The following is a 19,608-nucleotide window of genomic DNA, read 5'->3' on the forward strand; positions in this document are numbered from 1 at the left end:
AGTTTTCTTTCTTTCCCCTCTGTATCTTATTTACCTTTTCATGTTTCTCTCGATTTCTGTGGTTGGATATCAAACTTTCCATTTAGCTCTGGTCTTTTCTGTGCAAATACCTGGAATTCTTCAATTTTGTTGAATGCCCATACTTTCCCCTGGAAATATATAGTCAATTTTGATGGGTACTTGATCCGTGGTTGCAGGCCCAGCTCTCTTGCCTTTCTGAATATCGTATTCCAAGCCTTGCGATCTTTTAGCGTGGAGGCTGCCAGATCCTGTGTGATCCTGATTGGTGCTCCTTGATATTTGAATTGTTTCTTTCTGGCTTCTTGTAAGATTCTTTCCTTTGCTTGGAAACTCTTGAATTTGGCAATTATATTTCTGGGTGTTGTCTTTTCTTGATCGAATGTCGCAGGTGTTCTATGAATCCTTTCAATGTCTATATTGCCCTCTTGTTGTAGGACTTCAGGGAAATTTTGCTGAATCATTTCTGTTAGTATGGAGTTCAGGTTTCTATTAATTTCTGGTTTTTCTGGAAGACCAATTATTCTCAAATTGTCTCTTCTAGACCGGTTTTCTTGGTCTGTCACTCTCTCATTGAGATATTTCATGTTTCCTTCTATTTTTTCAGTCTTTTGACTTTTTTTTATTTGTTCTTGTTGTCTTGAGAGATGATTAGCTTCTAGTTGCTCAATTCTAGCCTTTAGGGACTGGTTTTCAGCTATAATCTTTCGGTTTTCGGCTATGATCTTTTGGTTTTTGGCCATAATCTTCTGGTTTTCGGCCATAATCTTCTGGTTTTCGGCTATAATCTTCTGGTATTCCTTTTCAATCTGGTCATTTCTGGTGTTCAATTTGCTTATCAGTTCATTTGGTTTCTGAGCCTCACTTTCCAATTGCAAGATTCTACCTTTTAAACAGTTATTTTCTTGCCAGATCTCTTCCATTTTCCTCAAAATCTCAGTTTTGAACTCTTCCATAGCTTGTGAGGAGTTTTCTTTATTTGAGGAGGGTCCAGATGCTTGTTTGTTCTCCTCCTCTGTTTGCTCGGTTGTCTGGAGTTTCTCTGTGTAAAAGTTGTCCAGTGTTAAAGACTTCTTTTTCTTGTTGTTAATCTTTCTCTTCTGAACTTCCTGAGACTGGGTAGCCATCTTTAGCCCAGCAGCTTCTCAGGTTTATCCTTGCGCTCAGGGTCTGTCCGCGGTCAAGCCCCCTGTTGGATCCCCTTGCTTGATCCTCTGGGAGAGGTTTGTTTACAAGTCTCAGTGCCCTGCTTCCACAGTCTTACACCTGTCTGCCTCCACCCATGCCTCCTCGGAGCCTGAGCTCTGAGCACGCCTGAGCTCTGCTCCCGCGCTCTGCGCCCTAAGCCCGTGCTCAGATTTTGGGTGCGTTCTTTGGCTTTTTGGAGTCCCAAATTTTGCTGCTCTCAGGAACAGGCCCCGGAGCTGCCAATGACTCGATGGGTGCCCCAAACTTGCTCTATTTCTTTTTAGCTGGCCTCAGTGCTACAGGTGTTGTGTGTGGAGGGGTTGGGGGTGGGGTGGTTGTTCAGCCCACGATTTAGTGAGAGCTGTTTCACCCCTTTATAGCATGGAAATGCCTCAATTCCACGTACCTTCCACACTGTGCCCTGTTGTGGGGTTCCTCCGTTCGTCTGGACTTGTTTTTATGTCCCCTTGAGGAGTTTTGTGTGTTTCGGTCAGGAGAGGTTAAGAGCTGCTTCTTACTCTGCCGCCATCTTAACCCGGAACCTCTGGGATGATTTTTTTGCAGAAAGTGATGAAGGCAATGTGTGGCATGGACGGATAGATTGATACTAGACTTATCCTCTCCAAACTAAGAATTTGACCTCAACAAAAAGTGGCAAGGTCAAAGGCAAGATGACTACCAGAAGTCTTACTGCCAATAAATTAGAGTGCTTCAAAGTGTGAGAATAGTTTGTTACTGACTCGGAGGGAAAGCTGAGCCAGCACATGATTGGCAACAGTGGGCCAGAAAAGGAGTGAGCAGCTTTCAGAAATTTGGTGTACAGCACCTCATTTACTCATCTGGGCCAGAATTCTTACAAACATCAGGACTGGTTTAATGAAAATGATGAGGAAATTCAGAAGCTACTTACTGAAAATAAGAACTCCACAGGGTTTATCAGCATGATACTTCATCCCTTTCTAAGAAGGCAGTGTTTAACTCCATCAAAAGAAAAGTGAGAACAAAGCTCAGAAAGAGGCAGGATTCTTGGCTCAGTAAGAAGCAGATTAATGTTTTGTGTAATGAATAACAATTCGAAGAGCTTGTATCATGCCCTGTATTCTATTTTTGGCCCACAGACCTTGAATGTATTTCAACTACTTAATGATGATGGAGCCATATTGATCAGTGATAAGGACATGATTCTCGAGAAATGGGCCAAACACTTCCATAGTGTTTTCAACAGATCTTCATCAAAGTTGATGCCATTGACTATATACCTCAGGTTGAAATTAATCCCTTTCAAGCCAAACTTCCAAGTTAAGGAGAGGCTTTAAATGCTATTTGTTTTCCTGATGAGGTATTTCACATTTTCTTCTGTTTTTTTTAAAATTCTTTTGACTTTTTTGTTGCAGTTTCGTGAAGTCTCATGGAGTCATTACCATCTACTTGCTTAGTTCTAATTTTGAAGGAATATTTTTTTTGGTGACCTTTTGTATCTCTTCCCATTTGGCCAATTCTTCTTTAGAGAGAGTTCTTTTCTTTGTGATTTTTTTGTGCCTCTTTTACCAAGCTGTTAATACACTTTTCATAATTTTCTTGCATCACTCTAATTTTCCTTTTCAATTTTCCCTTCTCTCTTTTTATATCCTTGGCTGGGGCACCTCTTAGGAATTCTTGCTGCCCTTGTGTACAATTAGCATCTTTCCTTGAGACTTTGCTTATAACTATTTTCACATTGGTATTTTCTTGTAAGTTTGTCTTTGTCTTCCCTGCCACTGTAATAACTTTTAATTGTCAAGTTATTTTTGTGTCCTTGTTTCTTCAAACTATTTCTTTCTTTTTTTGGGTAAAGATATTTTATTTTACCCATTATTCATAATAACAATTATACACATAAGTTTTCTGAAGTTATAACATCCAAATTGTCTCTCTCACTCCCTTCCTTCTCCATTCCCAGAAATGGAAAGCAATTTGATCTGGGTTATACACATATTGTTGTGCAAATTATGTTTCCTTGTTGTTCATGGTCGTAAGAGAATATTCATATAAAAATAAAACCACAAATAATGTGAAAAATTGCATGCTTTGATCTTCATTTTTACTCCAACAGTTTTTTCTCTGGATGAGAATAGGATTTTTTGGTCATAAATCCCTTCAGTATCATCCTTGATTACTGCATTGCTGAAACCACCTAGTGTTTTACAATTGATCATCCCACAATATTGTTGTTACTTTGTAAATGTTCTCCAGATTCTGCTTATATCACTCTGTATCCATTCATGTAAGTTTTCAGTTCTTTCTGAAATCATCCTTTTCATCATTTTTTACGGTATAATAGTATTTTGGCACCATCAAATACCACAATTTGTTCAGTCATTTCCTAATTGACAAATATTCCCTCAATTCTTTGCCACCAAAAAAAGAACTGCTATAAATATTTTTGTACAAGTAGTGGTTTCTCCCCCTTTTTAAAAAATTCTTTAGGATACAGACCTAGTAGTGGTGTCAAACAGTATGCACAATTTTATAGTCCTTTGGGCATAGTTCCAAATTGCCCTCCAGAATGGTTGGATCAATTCACAACTCCACAAGCAATACATTAGTGTCCCAATTTTGCCACATCCCCTCCAATACTTATCACTTTCTTTTGGTGTCATATTGGCCAATCTGATAGGTATGAGGTGGTACCTCAGAGTTGTTTTTATTTGCATTTCCCTAATCAAGAGGGATTTAGAACATTTTTGGTATGATTGTTGATAGCTTTGATTTCTTCATCTGAAAATGGCTTGTTCATATCCTTTGACCATTTGTCAACTGAAGAATAGCTTGTATTTTAATAAACTTGACAGTTTTTTAAATATTTGAGAAATGAGATCTTTATTACAGAAATTTTTTTAAAATTTCCCTAGTTTATTGTTTCCCTTCTTATCTTGGTTATATTGGTTTTGTTTGTATTAAAACTTTCTCATTTAATAATGTCAAAATTATTCATTTGTAATGTTCTCTATCTCCTGCTTGGCCATAAGGTCAAGATAGATCTGAGAAATAAACTATTGCATGTTCCCCTACTTTGCATATGGTATCTTTCTTTATGTCTAAATCATACACCTATTTTGATCTTATCTTGCTACAGGGTATGAGATATTGGTATATACCTAGTTTCTGCCATACCGTTTTCCAATTTTCCCAGGAGTTTTTGCAAAATAAATTCTTTTCTCAAAAGTTGTGATTGATTGTTTTATAAAACACTAGATTGCTAAGGCCATTTACCTGTAATATTTTTCATTGATTTACCATTCTATTTCTCAGCAAACTATAGATTATTTTGACGATTACTGCTTTATAGTACAATTTGAGATCTGGTACTGTTAGGCCATGGTTCTTCACATTTTTTTTTATAAATTCCCTTTAAATCTTGATCTTTTGTTCTTCCAGGTGAATTTTCTTCTTATTTTTTCTAGACTAACTTTTTGATAGTTTGATTCGTATGGCACTGAATAAATGAATTAATTTATGTAGAATTATCATTTTTATTATATCAGTCTAACCATGAAAAATTAATGTTTTTCTAGTTTAATTTTGACTTTATTTTTGTGAAAAATGTTTTATAATTGTGTTCATATAATTCCTGTTTGTCTTAGTAAATATATTTCCAAGTATTTTATATTGTTTAGAGTTATTTTAAATGAAATTTCACTTTCTATATCTTGAATCTGGATTTTGTTGGTAATACATGCTGATCTTTTGTGAGTTTATTTTGTATCCTACAACTTTTCTAAAGTTATTAATTATTTCAATTAGTCTTTTAATTGATTTCTCTACGATTCTCCAACTATACCATCATATAATCTACAAAGATCAATAAGTTTTGTTTCCTCATTGTTTACTTTAACTTCTTTAATCATGTGATTTCTGGGTTTTTTTTTTTAATTCATATGGTCAATTATTCTAATAGTTTCCCTAATTTTAAACCAGCCTTGAGTTCCTGGTATAACTCTCACATGGTCATAGTGAATGATCCTTCTGATATATTGCTGTAGTCTTTTTGGTAGTATTTTATTTGAGATTTTTGCATCGATACGGGCTGATCATAGATGAGTGACAGTGGTCTGTACACTTGACATGTTTTGGGTGTCAGTGTATAAATATCTGTTTGGTGATAGTATACTTGTGAAGGCTGAAGAACTGATGCTTGGGTTTGGTGGTGGAGTTAATGGGGAGACGTTGGTTAGGTTTGAACTACATTATCCTGTGGCAGAGTGTGAGATTGAGTTTGAGTCTTTTGAAACACATGTCATCTATATAGAATTAATCTCTATCATCCTTTAAAGAATCACCTTTTGGGTTATTTGGCATATGATACTCCCTTGTCCTGCATAATGTTCAGGTCTAAGACACCACGTTTACCAAAGCCAGATAAGCATGCTTTTGCCCTACCACCTCAGGAAAATGAAGAAAGGGATATCATGAGAAATGTAGCCTGGTCCCTCCCATCGGAACCAGAAGTGGCTTTGTGTATCTGAGGAAAACAATACACAAAGTCACTTCTGAAAAAGAGACTGAATCTTGGGACTGGTCCTATTTCTTCATCTTGATCCTGAGCTCTGTAGTCTGGTGCATTCTTTGCTTTGGAGATATGGGACTACCTGCCTCCTGACAAATTACCAAGAAGCACCCATAGGGTAGCCATTACCAGACAAGTATGTGAGCCTCACAATTCTTATTCCAGACTTTGGAAAGTTGTCATTGTCTAAGCTTGCCTTCATGAATTTTTCAATATGTTTTTAACATTCATTAAAAAAAAACTGTGCCAATACTGACCTTCTTTTATGATCTTTGTATACAAGGGGGGTATTTGGGTTTTAAATAAAGATTTTTAGAGTATGTGTATATTAAACATTGTAATGTGTGCATAATATGAATATACACATTAGGTTATTTGTATATAGCATCTCTGATTTGTTGCTAATTTAATAAATCTAATGTGTATGCAAATTAAAAAAAGATTTTTGCATTGATATTCATTAAGGAAATTGGTCCAACCTAATTCTTAATTTTCAATTTTATGACAAAATTGAGTTCTACTTACCTGGTGTATTTGGGGAGGGAGGTTGGGAGGGAGAGGAGGAGGCACTGTCCCAAATGTTAGACTTTTTTTGCTGCTATTTTAGGAGATTGTTTTGGGGTCTGTCAGTTTTCAGTGCTTTCAAGATGGTGTTGTCCTGGCAGATTTGTGGACCCTGATTTGTTGGCTGTACTCTGGACTTTAACTAGGAAATATCCTACTCCCCTGTAGCTTCAAGCTCCTCTTGCCACTGGAATTAGTAGTAAATCCTTTCTTCTTCTGCAGGTCTGGAGCCTGGCAGTAGCATCACTGGTGGAACTTGGAGGTAGCCATGACAGGAACAGCAGCAACCTCAGCCCTGTCAACCAAGAGAAAATAATGGGGACAAACAACTGGTCAGAAAGCAATTACAAGGGATCCTTGCTGGCCCAAATGCAGCTGGCATTGATTGTCCACTATTTTGTCCATAAGCAGTCATAGTTCACAATTCTAGGGTCAAAAGGAATGCTGGAGTTACTACTGCCAGACTCCAGATGTATACCTTCCCTGCTGTTACGGAGTTCTCCTGAAGATCTCCTATGTTGCCTTACATTTGGAAAATGCCTCCCTATGACTTTTTGTCATTCCAAAATTTGATTTGAAGCATTACTTTAAAGTTGTTTGGAAGGGAATGTTGGGAGTGTTTGGCTGTGTCTCTGCAATCTTGGCTGTGCTATTTCTCTTAGTATTTATTTTTGTGCCTCTTTACCAAGCTATTATTTCTCTTTTCATAAGCTTATTACATAGCTTTCATTTCTTGTCCTAATTTTTCCTTTATCATTCTTATCTGATTTTTAAAAATCTTTTTTTTTGCTCTTTTTATTTATCATTTCTAGGAATTAGTGTTGGACTTGTGTCCAATCTCTATATTCCTTTAAGGCTTAGTTTATAGATAATTTTCAAGCTGAGCATAATCTAAAATGTGCCTTAGACTCTGGAAAAACAAATTTCAAGGATTCAGAGGAAGGGCAAGTGGAAATGAATAATATCTAATTCTATAACGTAAGCTAACTGTGGAAGTATGGGAATATCAAGAAGAATAATGTTAAGAAACAAGAAGAAATATTAATGAAAAAGAATAATAATTATTTTGGGTTTTCAGCTAATACAGGAATTTAAAAGACTAAATAAATTATTTTTATGGCTATGCTCAAATTCTGAAACTACTACAAAATGTCTATATTTTGATTTGTCCAGATCTTTAGTTGCAGTACATAGAAATTAATTATTTTTTTTAGTTGGAGGCACTAAATAAAATAGCATTGCCATTCTTTAGTGGACTGCCTAGATTATTCATAGCTTTGTTTTAGGTCTAGTCCAGCTTTTGAAATCTTGTTCTCAAAGAATATTTTAAGCTACGATGCCAAATGTCTGAAATTGGGATTTAATTTTTGTTCTGATTTGCTCTAACAGGTTATATTTGCAATCATAACACACTGAGAAATGTTTTGATTGTCAACACAAATTCCAAATCACCAGCTTTTTCTTATTGCCTCTTGGTTTTGTGATACCATGCATTACATAGAACTCTGGAAGTTTCTTACATGGAACTATTAATTTTTCATCAGTATTAAAATTGGATTTATTTCCTACCAACTGTTGAATCTAATTCTATCATAATAACTAAAATCATTAGATATATTCTGATTATTTTCAGTTATTATGCTAGCCAAACTTCATCAGTTGTTTGGAAATTTGATAGATGAGTTACACACAATAGGTGATTTGCAAATGGCAATCCTATTGTGTTGAACATTGCAGGGTTTTGAACTCAGCAATTTTACTGCCAAATCAGCCTACTCTGATGGGGTATCAGTGTAAAAATCCCCAAAGCCAGGTTAAGTCAAACATGGACAGAGTTACAGTGCATAAGTAGCCTGTGTTCACCCTTGATGGCAGCTTGATATGTTGGCCAAAACCAGCGAAACAGCTGATACTTCACTGGGCAGAGAATACTTGATTGATAAAAGTAGAAACAACATATCATGTTTCCTGCTGGTACTTACTTGCTTTGGGAAGTTGTATGTATAACAAAATACAAACTAGAAAAATTAATTTCCCCTTTTGGTTGACTGAGGCATTGCATTTTAACCTCTTCCTACAATCAAGTAACTCTTCTGCCCACTCTCCCTCTTCCCCATTTCATATATTGAAAGCTGTCAACATTTTGCCAGTTGAAGGTCAAAGATGCCCATAAAACCCAGTACTTTGACATGCAGTATTAATAGTACAAGCCATCAAGTGCCACTGTAAGTCATTGATGTTCTATAAATAAAAAATAATGCCGTAACAGCCAAAGCAAGGAAAACAAAATCAATTTAGGAAGAATCATTATTCTCAAATATTGTACAACTGTTTCTCTTACTCTTTAAAAAATCATTTTATTTTATTTGCTTAAAAATTTTGGTTTGTGCAGTACAACTTGCCTGAGGACAAAGGTCCTGGAAATGTGGAAATGAGTTGCCCTCTTTAAAGTGGCAAAATAATTATATGCACACATTCTTTATGAATTGTTTCACACTTTTTTGGTATATTTGGTTGGATATACATTTATTTAGTATGCAGAGTTATTTACTACAAGATTTACAAACATTGTCATATACAAATAAAAATTAATAGATTCTGATTAATCCTTACTTTCTTTAATTTGACTTTTATTACAAAATCCATTTTATGTCTGTGCCTAGAGACAGTTAAGACATCAAAGTGATGCTCAGAATCTATTAAACAGACACTGCTTCCCAAGTACAAAATCTAAATAATTGTTTGCAATTTAATAGCCATTTCATTTGATGAAGATGAGTTGCCAAATGCTTTAATTAAAAATCCTTTCCTTTATTTTGGGGAACTCTTTCATATCAAAAGAGAAAGCTTCTTTGTCTTTCTTTTGTTCCACTGAAATTATTTGGAAAGCTTTTTTTTTTGAGGAATAATTAATGCCAAGAGCCCTTAACTTGTTCCTTCAGCTTATTGCATGTGATTTTATTAAGAATGACTTGTTATTTCTCAAGTAAAGTTAATAGTACATATGGTGGCAGCATTCTGCAGGTATTAGCCATAAGGGTGGAAAATGCATATGTGGAGATGTTTATTGTGAAAGTATTTCCAGCAGCGAGATCTTTACCCAGGGTGATCTTTATTGAAGAACAAAATCTAAGTCATGCCATTAAGACGTCCATCAAACCTGTGAGGCAGAGAGAGAGCAAATGTGTAAATTAGAACTCTTAAGTCAATTATGTTGACCTCTTCTGCCTCATGGGAATTATTAGAAGAGGGGAGAAGAGGGAATTATAAATTGGAGCACCAACAAAAACCTTTTCATAATTACTATGTCTGATGATGAGTATTTAGAGAGCCATTGTTCAGCTGAATGCAAAGTGTAATCGAAAATACATCTAAGAAATGTGCCTCTTTGGAAAAGTCACAGCTTTCTAAACAACAGCTGAGCTCTTTAATGTTATCCCAGGGTAAGTGCAAAGCAATTCACATTATCTGACTCTGTCTACGCTCCAGTCAAACAACTGGCATTCTGAAAAATTCTCTAAAAAATTAGCATGTATGATGCCATGCAAATGTGTTTCCCTTTAGATGAACTAGAAGCTACTTCTTGAAAGCTACTAAACATAAATTATGGGATCCCAAGTGTAAAAAAATTCAAAGTTGGGGTTCCACCTTTAGTCTCCCCATGTATGGGCACTAATGGGATATTCCTGTTAAATAATGTTGATAATGGTCTTGTGTGTAATAATAATCCATGTTGCTTCAATTCTTTCTCTTATCAGGTTTAGAGCATAATAATAATTTTATGTGATTTCTCTCCTCCATTGATTCTGCCATTAGTCTCCTGACCTCCTATCTTCTCAGGAGAAAATATCTATGATCATTTAAAGAGCAATTTGCTATGTAGTCCTGGTAAGCATTATTAATCATTAGCAGTCAGCGAAGGGGGCTTCTCATATGGACAAGGAAATAGTTTATATATTATTTTTGAGGACTGCCCATTCAAGTCTAGAGAAGTTTAGAATTCTCAGAGTGACTTTATCTATGGTGAACCAAGTAGCAGCTAAAAATTCAAAATGACTCTCAGATCTCCTTTTGTATTGAGGTGTAGTCATACCCGCTAAACTCCTCAACGTTGATCTTGGAAGTACTCTTAACATTAATTCTTTAGAGATGTTTCCTGAAAGAATCTTGTTATTTAAAAGTATACCCTTTGTTTCAGGGAGTAACTTGGAGTCATTAAAAGTAGTGTACAAATTTTCCAAAGGCATTCTAGCTTCCTTTTCTTACTATTCCAATATGACCCCATTGTTACAACTATAAAAGAGGCAATGGAGAAGACCTCAACAACTACTAAGGCATAAAGTCAACTTTTTCATTGGTCTATTAATGAAACTTGTCTATACATTATGAACAGTTTTTCTTTTTTTAAAAGTTTAATTAATTAATTAAGAATATTTTTTCATGGTTCAATGATTCATGTTATTTTCCCCCCACTCCCATAGCCAATGCCCAATTCCACTGGGTTTTACACGTGTCATTGATCAAGACCTATTTCCATATTATGAATGGGTTTTCTTGATGAAAAGAGGTATTATAGGTCTCCTAAATCTTTTTCTGGTTTAGCCAACAAATGAATTTGAGCCACAAAAAAAGCTAAATTAGGGACTTTGTTCTTTTTTCACCTATTTTTCCTCCATCCCTTCCATATATAAACAATATGTATTATGGAAGAGTCCTAGAGGGATGTTAGGTATTATAACTCACCTAGGAACTCTCCAGAGTCAGTGAAGCACAAATCCTTGGTTTGTGAAAAATGAAGTTTATATTTAAAAAAGGAATAAAAGTAACTGGTAGGTATGACCCTAAATCTATCCAAACTAATTCCACCCAACTGTCTAAGTCTCTTTGGAAAAGAGAGCCTTTGTTTTCTTCTATAGGCCCTGCTTGATCTCCCTATGCTATCTAAAACAACCTTCAAAATGCTATCTGACTTAATCTAACTTAGTACCATAACTAATAGGGAAAGGAAAGGGGAAAACTCTGGGTTTGGCTTCTGTACTAAGTAACTCAAAATTATTGGTGGAAAGCTTTGAATTGTCTCAAGGAAATTAGTTTCTTTCAAGCAAACCCTCTATCTGTATGTCAAAGATTTTTCTCCACGAAAACCTTAACTTTCCAGGGAGAATCTCTTAGAACAAAACTCCTCCTTCAGCCTGATGGGAATTGTAGGCAAAGACAAAAACCTTCCTCCAGCTTGGTCAAACTCCAAGAAGGAAGTGAAATTCAGTTATTTCCCGTTGTAGACCCACAATTCCTTTCTTTCTCAGTGCTTCTCTCAAAATTCCCTTCCTTCCACTAACTCTAGAAATCAGACTATCCCTAACTATATTCCTACAGATATATGTCCTTGAAACTATGTGGATAGAATTTATTCCCCAAGACTCTCTTACCCTGCATCTCATTTGCGTGCTTACACAGAGTGCAAACACTGCATGAACCTACAGAGGATAAAGTTTTGGTGTGACCTGCCCCTTTCTCTCTTTCCCTGAACACAGCTGCTGAAGCTGGCTGAGAGCCAGCAGGAGAATTTACACACATGGTCTTTCTTTAATTAGAATATTAGGCTTTGAACTATTTTTTTTTAAATTTCTTCTACTCCAAGTGATACTTAATAAACTTTATAAAAATAATACTTGCAGTTATTGATATTAATTTAAATATTACAAAGTATAATCATTAGCTGATTAATTATTCATTTTTTATTGTCTTGGACCTTATTGCCTTGTGTTATGTGAGAAATATCTGCTATGATCCCTGACATGTATGTTGGCTTAGTTTTTTTTTTTTTTAAGATTCTACAATAAAGTCTGGGTTAGCTTTCCCAAAGATATTGAAATCATTTAAAAATATAATGATTTTGGTGGACTATGGTTGAGAAAACTGGGACTGAAGATATTGGCCTAAGTACAAAAATGAGAATGTGAAGAATCTGGAATTCTTTCCACCTGCTTTTAACTAATAAGTAGGCATAGATAACACAGAGACATGGAAATTGTGCCCAATTTGATTAATATTGTGTCCATGCTGAATATGCTTTCTATGCTATAGATAAATTTATTTCTTTTGTGTTAACTGCTAGATGACTTAAAGGTATTTCAACTTGTCCTAATCTTAACATGATCCACCAGACTTTCTTGAATTAGACTTGGCTAAAAATGATATTTGTTTAACCGATTTGTTAGATAATAAAACCCTTTTTCATATCTAGCAAAGAAAATGGTAATACAAATGCAGTACAATTCAGAATTTATCTGAATATATTTGGATTCTCATCTAAGAGGATTCAGCTTCTATGATGACTATCTGATGCCACTATAACACACAAGGGAATTTCACCATATTGATCTCAAGGTCAGCATAAAAGTATGGTTCCAGGGCACATAACTTTATTTACATATTGCCATTTATTTTGTATACCTCTGAAAGAGTGTGTAGAATAGAGTTCTAATACCAAGGCTTGTCAGAAGGCCATCAGATGAAATTACAACTCATTTAGAACACCATGCCATAAGAGAAGGGTTTCCAAATAACCTTTTTATTCTAACACAATTTATTTTAGGCAAATTGTTCCAAGTACATATTATAGAGTATATAATTGACAACAATGGACAGCATTACTGAGAGAGCTGAAATGCACTAAATAAATATAGTTATTGCAACATTCCTATTAAAATAAGATGTATTAGCTTTGAAAATGGACAAGTATGCTACATAAAATTCAAAGAACTAAGTCAAAATTTTAAAGTGTATTGCATCCTTAAAATGTTAGGACTTTATCATAAAGACCAATGATAATGTTTTAGTTATTTATGTAAATATTAGACAATTGTCTATTCTATTCTATTTTTACAATATTACTTTATAAAATATGATGTAAAACACTTAAAATGGCAAAGCTGAAATCCTTTGTTATTCATTTAGGATTTAGTATCACAACCTTCCTGTTTTAAATTATAGGAAAGGGAAGATGAAAAACATTACTCTGATGAACAAAGTCATTTTTGACCAATAATTGTGAGTGACCTGTGAACATGTTACTATTTGAATTTACTGACAGTTTACAGAACTTAGAACTATATACATATACACACATATATGTATATAAATAATATAGATGTTCTTAATGAAGTTTGATTCTAAATCAATTGTTCACTAAAAGTGAATAATGAGGTGAAATGACTTCAATTTCACCAAATCATTTAATTATTTAATGTCACTTTATCAAGTGTATAGCTGCAGTTGTATAGTTCTTTGTACTCAATGTATTACTTGTAGAGAAAAATATTCAGTAACTTGGATGTTAACTAAAGCTTCTAAAAATTATTGAATCAATTTGCCTGAGTTTGCTATTGGCAAAGAAACAAAACAAAACAAATAAAATAACCATCTCTGAATTCAAGTTTTATCTATACAGGTCATTTTTGTTGGAAATATATGAACTACAATTCTGAATACTATTTATAGTACTTGGAGTAGAATTGAAGTAACATTTCCCTATTAAAATGTTGCCAAAATCTCCTTTTACCCATTTGGTCAAGAACAAAGGTTTGTGGGAGAGCATTAAGAGTGCTGGATTTGGATTCAGGTTATGTGGGTTGGATGGATCCCAGATGCTTATCTGGGATCAGGCCTATGTAGACTAGGGCAAATCACTTAATCTCTCTGTGCCTCAGTTTCCTCATTTATAAAATGATAGCATTAAGCTAAATACTCGGTAAAGTCCCATGACTTTCAAAAGAAAAGGTTTATAAATTTTTTTACATATGAAATTCTTCTTATTCCATATTTATTATAATAAATCCTTTCATAAACTTCAACATATTTAAATCAGTCATCTTATAGACTGGAAACATACAAAGAATCCTACTTGGTATCTCCACTCTCTTCTTTATAACCAACTATTGGAATAATAATATTTTAAAGAAACTAAAGAAAAAAGTATAGACTGGAGTAGTCAGGTACACTTTATTGAACATGTAGGGAAGGAAGGCAGCAAGGAAAGAGAACCTGGTTATAGAGTAAGTGGGCCTGAATCCAATTTGTCTCTGCCTCTTACATCTTGTATGACCTTAGGAAAGTCACTTGAATTCATTGAAACATGGTTTCTTAATTGGTAAAATTAAAGTTTTAAATTAAATACTATCTCTGGTAGATTCTGCTAAAGTAGAATTAACTTAAGTGCCATCCCCTTAATAGGCAATTTCTGCTGGCTAAGAAACAACTAATGGCAAAAGTGCTTATCAAGAGTAGTTTGACCACTGTGATAGGAGTGACTAAGTTTTCCCCTAAAAAGCAATGAAACTATCTTTGAGACTTAATTGGTTCAGGGACCAAGGCTATAACCATTAAAGTAGCTTTCTGGCCACTTAAGTCTAAGAATCTTTTGCTCTTTAGGCTTGATTAATGTTATTTGTTAGAGTTCGCCACAATGGCAAATCTGGAGGTAGAGGAATTATGTATGTCCAACTGGAGAATTCTTGATGAATATCTTTTTTATGCCATTGTTATTTAAATTTTCATGTTAAATGTTAGATGGTATACAAGTGTCACGTTTCCTTCCAATTGTGAGTCTAAACCACCAGACTTAGCGAGAGTCAGTCCTGCCCCCCCAAAACACCAAATGCTGAATTCTTGCTCCCTTTAAACATATAAAAATGCACAATGTGACTTCTTTCAATTTCTATAGTGACAGCAAAAACATGTCAAGAAAGGGGCTAGAAGGTCCTGAGACACTATATATCTCAACTATGAATATATAATTTTCAACACAGAAATTATGACCACTTTGGACTTGGATGGATTATATGATATGCATTGGAGAAGGAAATGGCAAAACAGTCCAATATTTTTGCCAAGAAAACCCAAAATGGGATCATGAGAAGTTGGGCATGAATGGACGAACTGAACAGCAACAACGATATGCATACCCACACTAACAATGAAACAAAAAGAAAAACAAATATAAAAATGTTCACTGTTAGAGATAAAACCTGAGCATCACAAACAGAAAAGGAATGACAGTTTTATCAATAGTTCTTTAGTAATCTTTTCTTCTCATTGATTAAAGATAAGCCACTGCATTTGGAACTTAATCAGCTCAATAACTACTGTGCTAACATGTGCAGGTAGAAATGGCACTGGAAAAGATAAACTTGAGAAGCATGATCATGTGATCAAATGCAGAAGAAATTTTTTGTAAAGGCAACAGAATTTGAAGGTGCCCAGATATTAGTTTTCAAGGTATCTCATTGAAAGGGATATTTAAATTTATTTCTGTCTGGCACAAGAGCAATAGTTGGCAATTGCAAAAGAAATAAATTTAGGCTTGATGTCAGGAAAAAATTCCTAAAAATTAGAGCTGTCCAAAAGACTACCTTGAATGGTATTGGGTTCTCTTTCTTCAAGCAGAGACTAGATGAATACTTTTCTTTTGGGAATTCCTTCTGAGTATAGATTGGATTAAATATACTAAAGGACTGAGGTTTTACCCAAATCTCAGATGTTTTGATTTTATGATTCACAAGAATAGAAAAGATTAGGGACAATATCATTACATTGTATTCTTCCCTCCTTAACTCCCCTAATTCCCCATCAGAGGAGGCCTGTACATCTACTTTTTTTTTCTTTTTATCTCCATAAGTTCTTTATGTGAATCGTTCATGTAAACATAGAGGTTATCACTAAGGAAGACATGGGAAAAGGATAGGCAAAATTTTATAAATTATTTTCTGTAGTAATATTCATCATCTCAGTCACATATTTAGTTAAGAAATATAATTTTATAATAAGATATATTAAAAATGCATGACTATACTCCATCGCTAGTTTGTCATCATGAACATAGATATTACAAATGGACAGTGGGCTAGGCCCAGTATTGAATAGTAAGGGGATAACATTCTGAATCAGACTTTAAAAGTTGTGTAATGCTTTCATCGATTACAATGATCTACGAAAGCCTGCCTTTTATACCAATGCAATTATCTCTTATAGTATATGATGGTTAATAATGCAACACCATGATATCAGAAGTGCTACCTTCTGTGACTCCAAATAACATTGTAAAAACATAAGAAAGATAGAAGTTGGTTATAGCACACTATTGATGATTACTGGTACATGAGAAATGAAATAAAGACATTTGTAACTAGAAATCAAGGTGGACCAGTTGTAGCAGATGGACATTACAGACTGTTACACTGGTATCCATCCAATATTTAAAGAACTAGAGGAAGGCTTCTTAAGTGCTTGCTAGATTCTCTATGGAGACTTTATGGAAGGAAATGGACCCATGTTCATGAAAGGTCTTGGACAGGTTGATTTCTGCATGTGTAAAAGGAATTCCCAAATTGATGAATGTGCTACTGCACTGAATGAAGTACAGAAAATAGTGGTACCTTCCCAGGTTTCCAGAGAGATTTGTGACTTTAGGCTCATGAAGTCCAGCTAAAGTGTAATTTTGAAGAATTTAATATTGCTTTAAATCAGAGACTCTACCATGTATGTGATCAGGCTTAATCTAGGAGAATCTCAAGTTCTTTTCTGTTTGCTCAACAAGGTGTGAAATAGTTAAAGTGTAAAGTCCTTATGGCCCAAGGATGAAGATTTGTTTTGGCAATAATACAATTTCACAGATAGTTTATACATCTGAGCTATGGCCCTTGGGAATCAACTTTTAAAAAAAAAGTCATAGATATGGATTTGAAAGTTGGAGAAAAAGGACAGAAGAAAGAAGAGAAAAGTGATGTATAGAAATAGACTTGGTTCCTTGGAGAAGATGTTAGTTATGTGACCCAACCAGGGAAATGAATGGCTCTAAAGATTCATCAGGGAAAATAAGGAGTTTCTAAATCAAGCTGAGATCTTGTTCAAAGAGGGCAGAACTCTAGGACAAGAACAGAGCCCAATAAGACACAGAGTCACAATAAAGAGGAACAGATATGGACCTTGCCTTTCATGGGTTCTTTGAACTATGCAACAGTGTAAGTATAAGAAAGAGATTATTCTGGCTCTAGAGACAAAGATCTTAGCTGTGTGACCCTGGGCAAGTCATTTAACCCCAATTGCTTAGCCTTTACAGCTCTTCTGCCATGGAACCAATCCACAGTCACAATTCTAAGACAGAAGTAAGGGTCTGGGGAAGAAAAGATTTTATGAATATGTTCATTTGCTAAACCAGAACTTTCTTTTATTGCTGCCTCTCTCAAAATTGCTACATGTTCCAAAGAAAATCAATAATTTGCTGATGGCTCTCCCTTTCTCAAGTCTCTCCCACCTTCCATAGGAAGCTTTCCCTACCCCCTCTTAATTCCAGAGTTTTCCCTCTTTTAATTACTTCCTATTTCTCCTATATATGCCTTGCTTTGTCTATATTTATTGTGTCCTCCTTTAGATTGTAAATTTCTTGAGGGCAGAGATTATCTTTTGTTTATTTTTTTGGTCTCATTACTTATCCCAGGATTTGTGCATATTGTATGCTTAATAAATGTTTGTTGATTAATATGTTGAAAAAGAAAGAGATTATGATTCTAGTGATTCCAAAAGATATACCTATCTTAAGTGTTCTCAAGCCCCAATATGATTCTGGAGTGTCTGGAGTCTGAAATAATTATATAAGCCTCTGAGGAAGATGGAGGCTCACTCAGGAAAGAGAATTGCTTTACTCCTTAGAAATGGAATGATTTCCCATCGGATAGTAGAATTGCTTAGAATTTGAGGACCTCAGGTGTATTTTAATTTTCTGTTGAGTCAAATAAAATCTGTCTTATATTCAATATTTTGTAACCTTGAATATTTGCATGTGAGCCAAGGGATTTTTTCTTCTTGTTATAGAAACCTAGACATGTCAAATTTTGTTGTTCCTATTAGAAGTCCTGGATGAATACAGGAACAAATTAAAGCTCAATTATTGAGCAGTCCCCAACATTGAACATGGATTTCTATGAATTCAGATCTTTTCTAATGAGCTGCACGTTACATGTGTAATATCTCTTACCTTCATTCTATTATTTCTAGTTATCAACCATAATCTAAGCCTTCATTATTGCACCAATCTATCTATGTATCTATCTATATTTATAATATTGAGTTTTAGATGTCAACTGAATGGCTAGTTTGACATGGCTGGAAAGCAGTTGAGATAGGATGTCACCAGATAGGTTGGGACTGGAAAGGTAGATTTGAGAATAATTATCATAGAAATGGCAATTAAATTCCTGGGAGGTGATGATCACCAAATGATGTACTATAAAGGAAGAAGAGAAGAGGGTCAATGTCAGAGCCCTAAGGGACACCTATGGTTAGAAGATATGACTAACAGTAGCTAACTCACAGGTTATCATGAAGTGTGTGAAGGGAACCCCCTCCCAGGGTCACATACTGGGGTCCTGCCTATGTTCTAGTACCGTGTGCACTATGTCACATGAGTGCATTTCAGCGTGGGTCATGGGGCAGTGACCTAGGCACCCAAAATGGAAAGGATAAGATTATGGATCCGGAGTAAAGGAGAATATATAAAAGAGGGGGTTCCAGGAGTTGGGGATCTCTATTCACTTGGGCAAGCGGTGAAAAGAAAGCTGGCTGAGAGAGCCATGTGAAGGACCTCCCTCGTGTCTAATTTAGAATAGACTTCTTTCTCTCTATCTGTCTGACTTCTCTTATTCAAGTAAGTATTAATAAACTCTATGGAAATTAAGGACCAGAGTTTAATTTAGCTTTAACAGAAGGTCAAATGAAATAACAGTTAAAGTACTTTGTAAAGCATAGAGTGTTATATAAACACCAGATGTTATTATTATTAGAGGGAGAGGATCATGTTATATTTTTTGAACTTTCTATTTCTACCCTAAATCCCCTTTCCCTCTCTTCCCAGAATCTAGTATGCAAGGAAAATAGTAGGTTCTTAATCAATAGTTGATATGACTAGACCTCAAAGGGGTATCCTATTCTTCCTATATGGGGTTTCAGATGCATTTGTCAGATGATCTAAAAACCACACATTGGTGGTAAGGTTGTATGCCCCATCAAGAGATGAAATAAGTGAATTAGGTCAGAATTCAAAAGTTTGAAGTGGAGCAATTACTACTGAATTTTAAGCCCCAATGATTTAAAATTTTAATGTTATCAATACAATCTTGGCATGTGAAGGAAAGATGATCTGACATTGAAATTGTGTGATTTAAGTTAAAAACAATGTCTGTTGAAGAAATAAGCAAATACTTTTTAACTCTTTGTGCCTAAATTTGGCTTTTATT

The sequence above is a fragment of the Gracilinanus agilis genome, chromosome 1, assembly GCF_016433145.1.
Source record: "Gracilinanus agilis isolate LMUSP501 chromosome 1, AgileGrace, whole genome shotgun sequence".
Lineage (NCBI taxonomy): Eukaryota > Metazoa > Chordata > Mammalia > Didelphimorphia > Didelphidae > Gracilinanus > Gracilinanus agilis.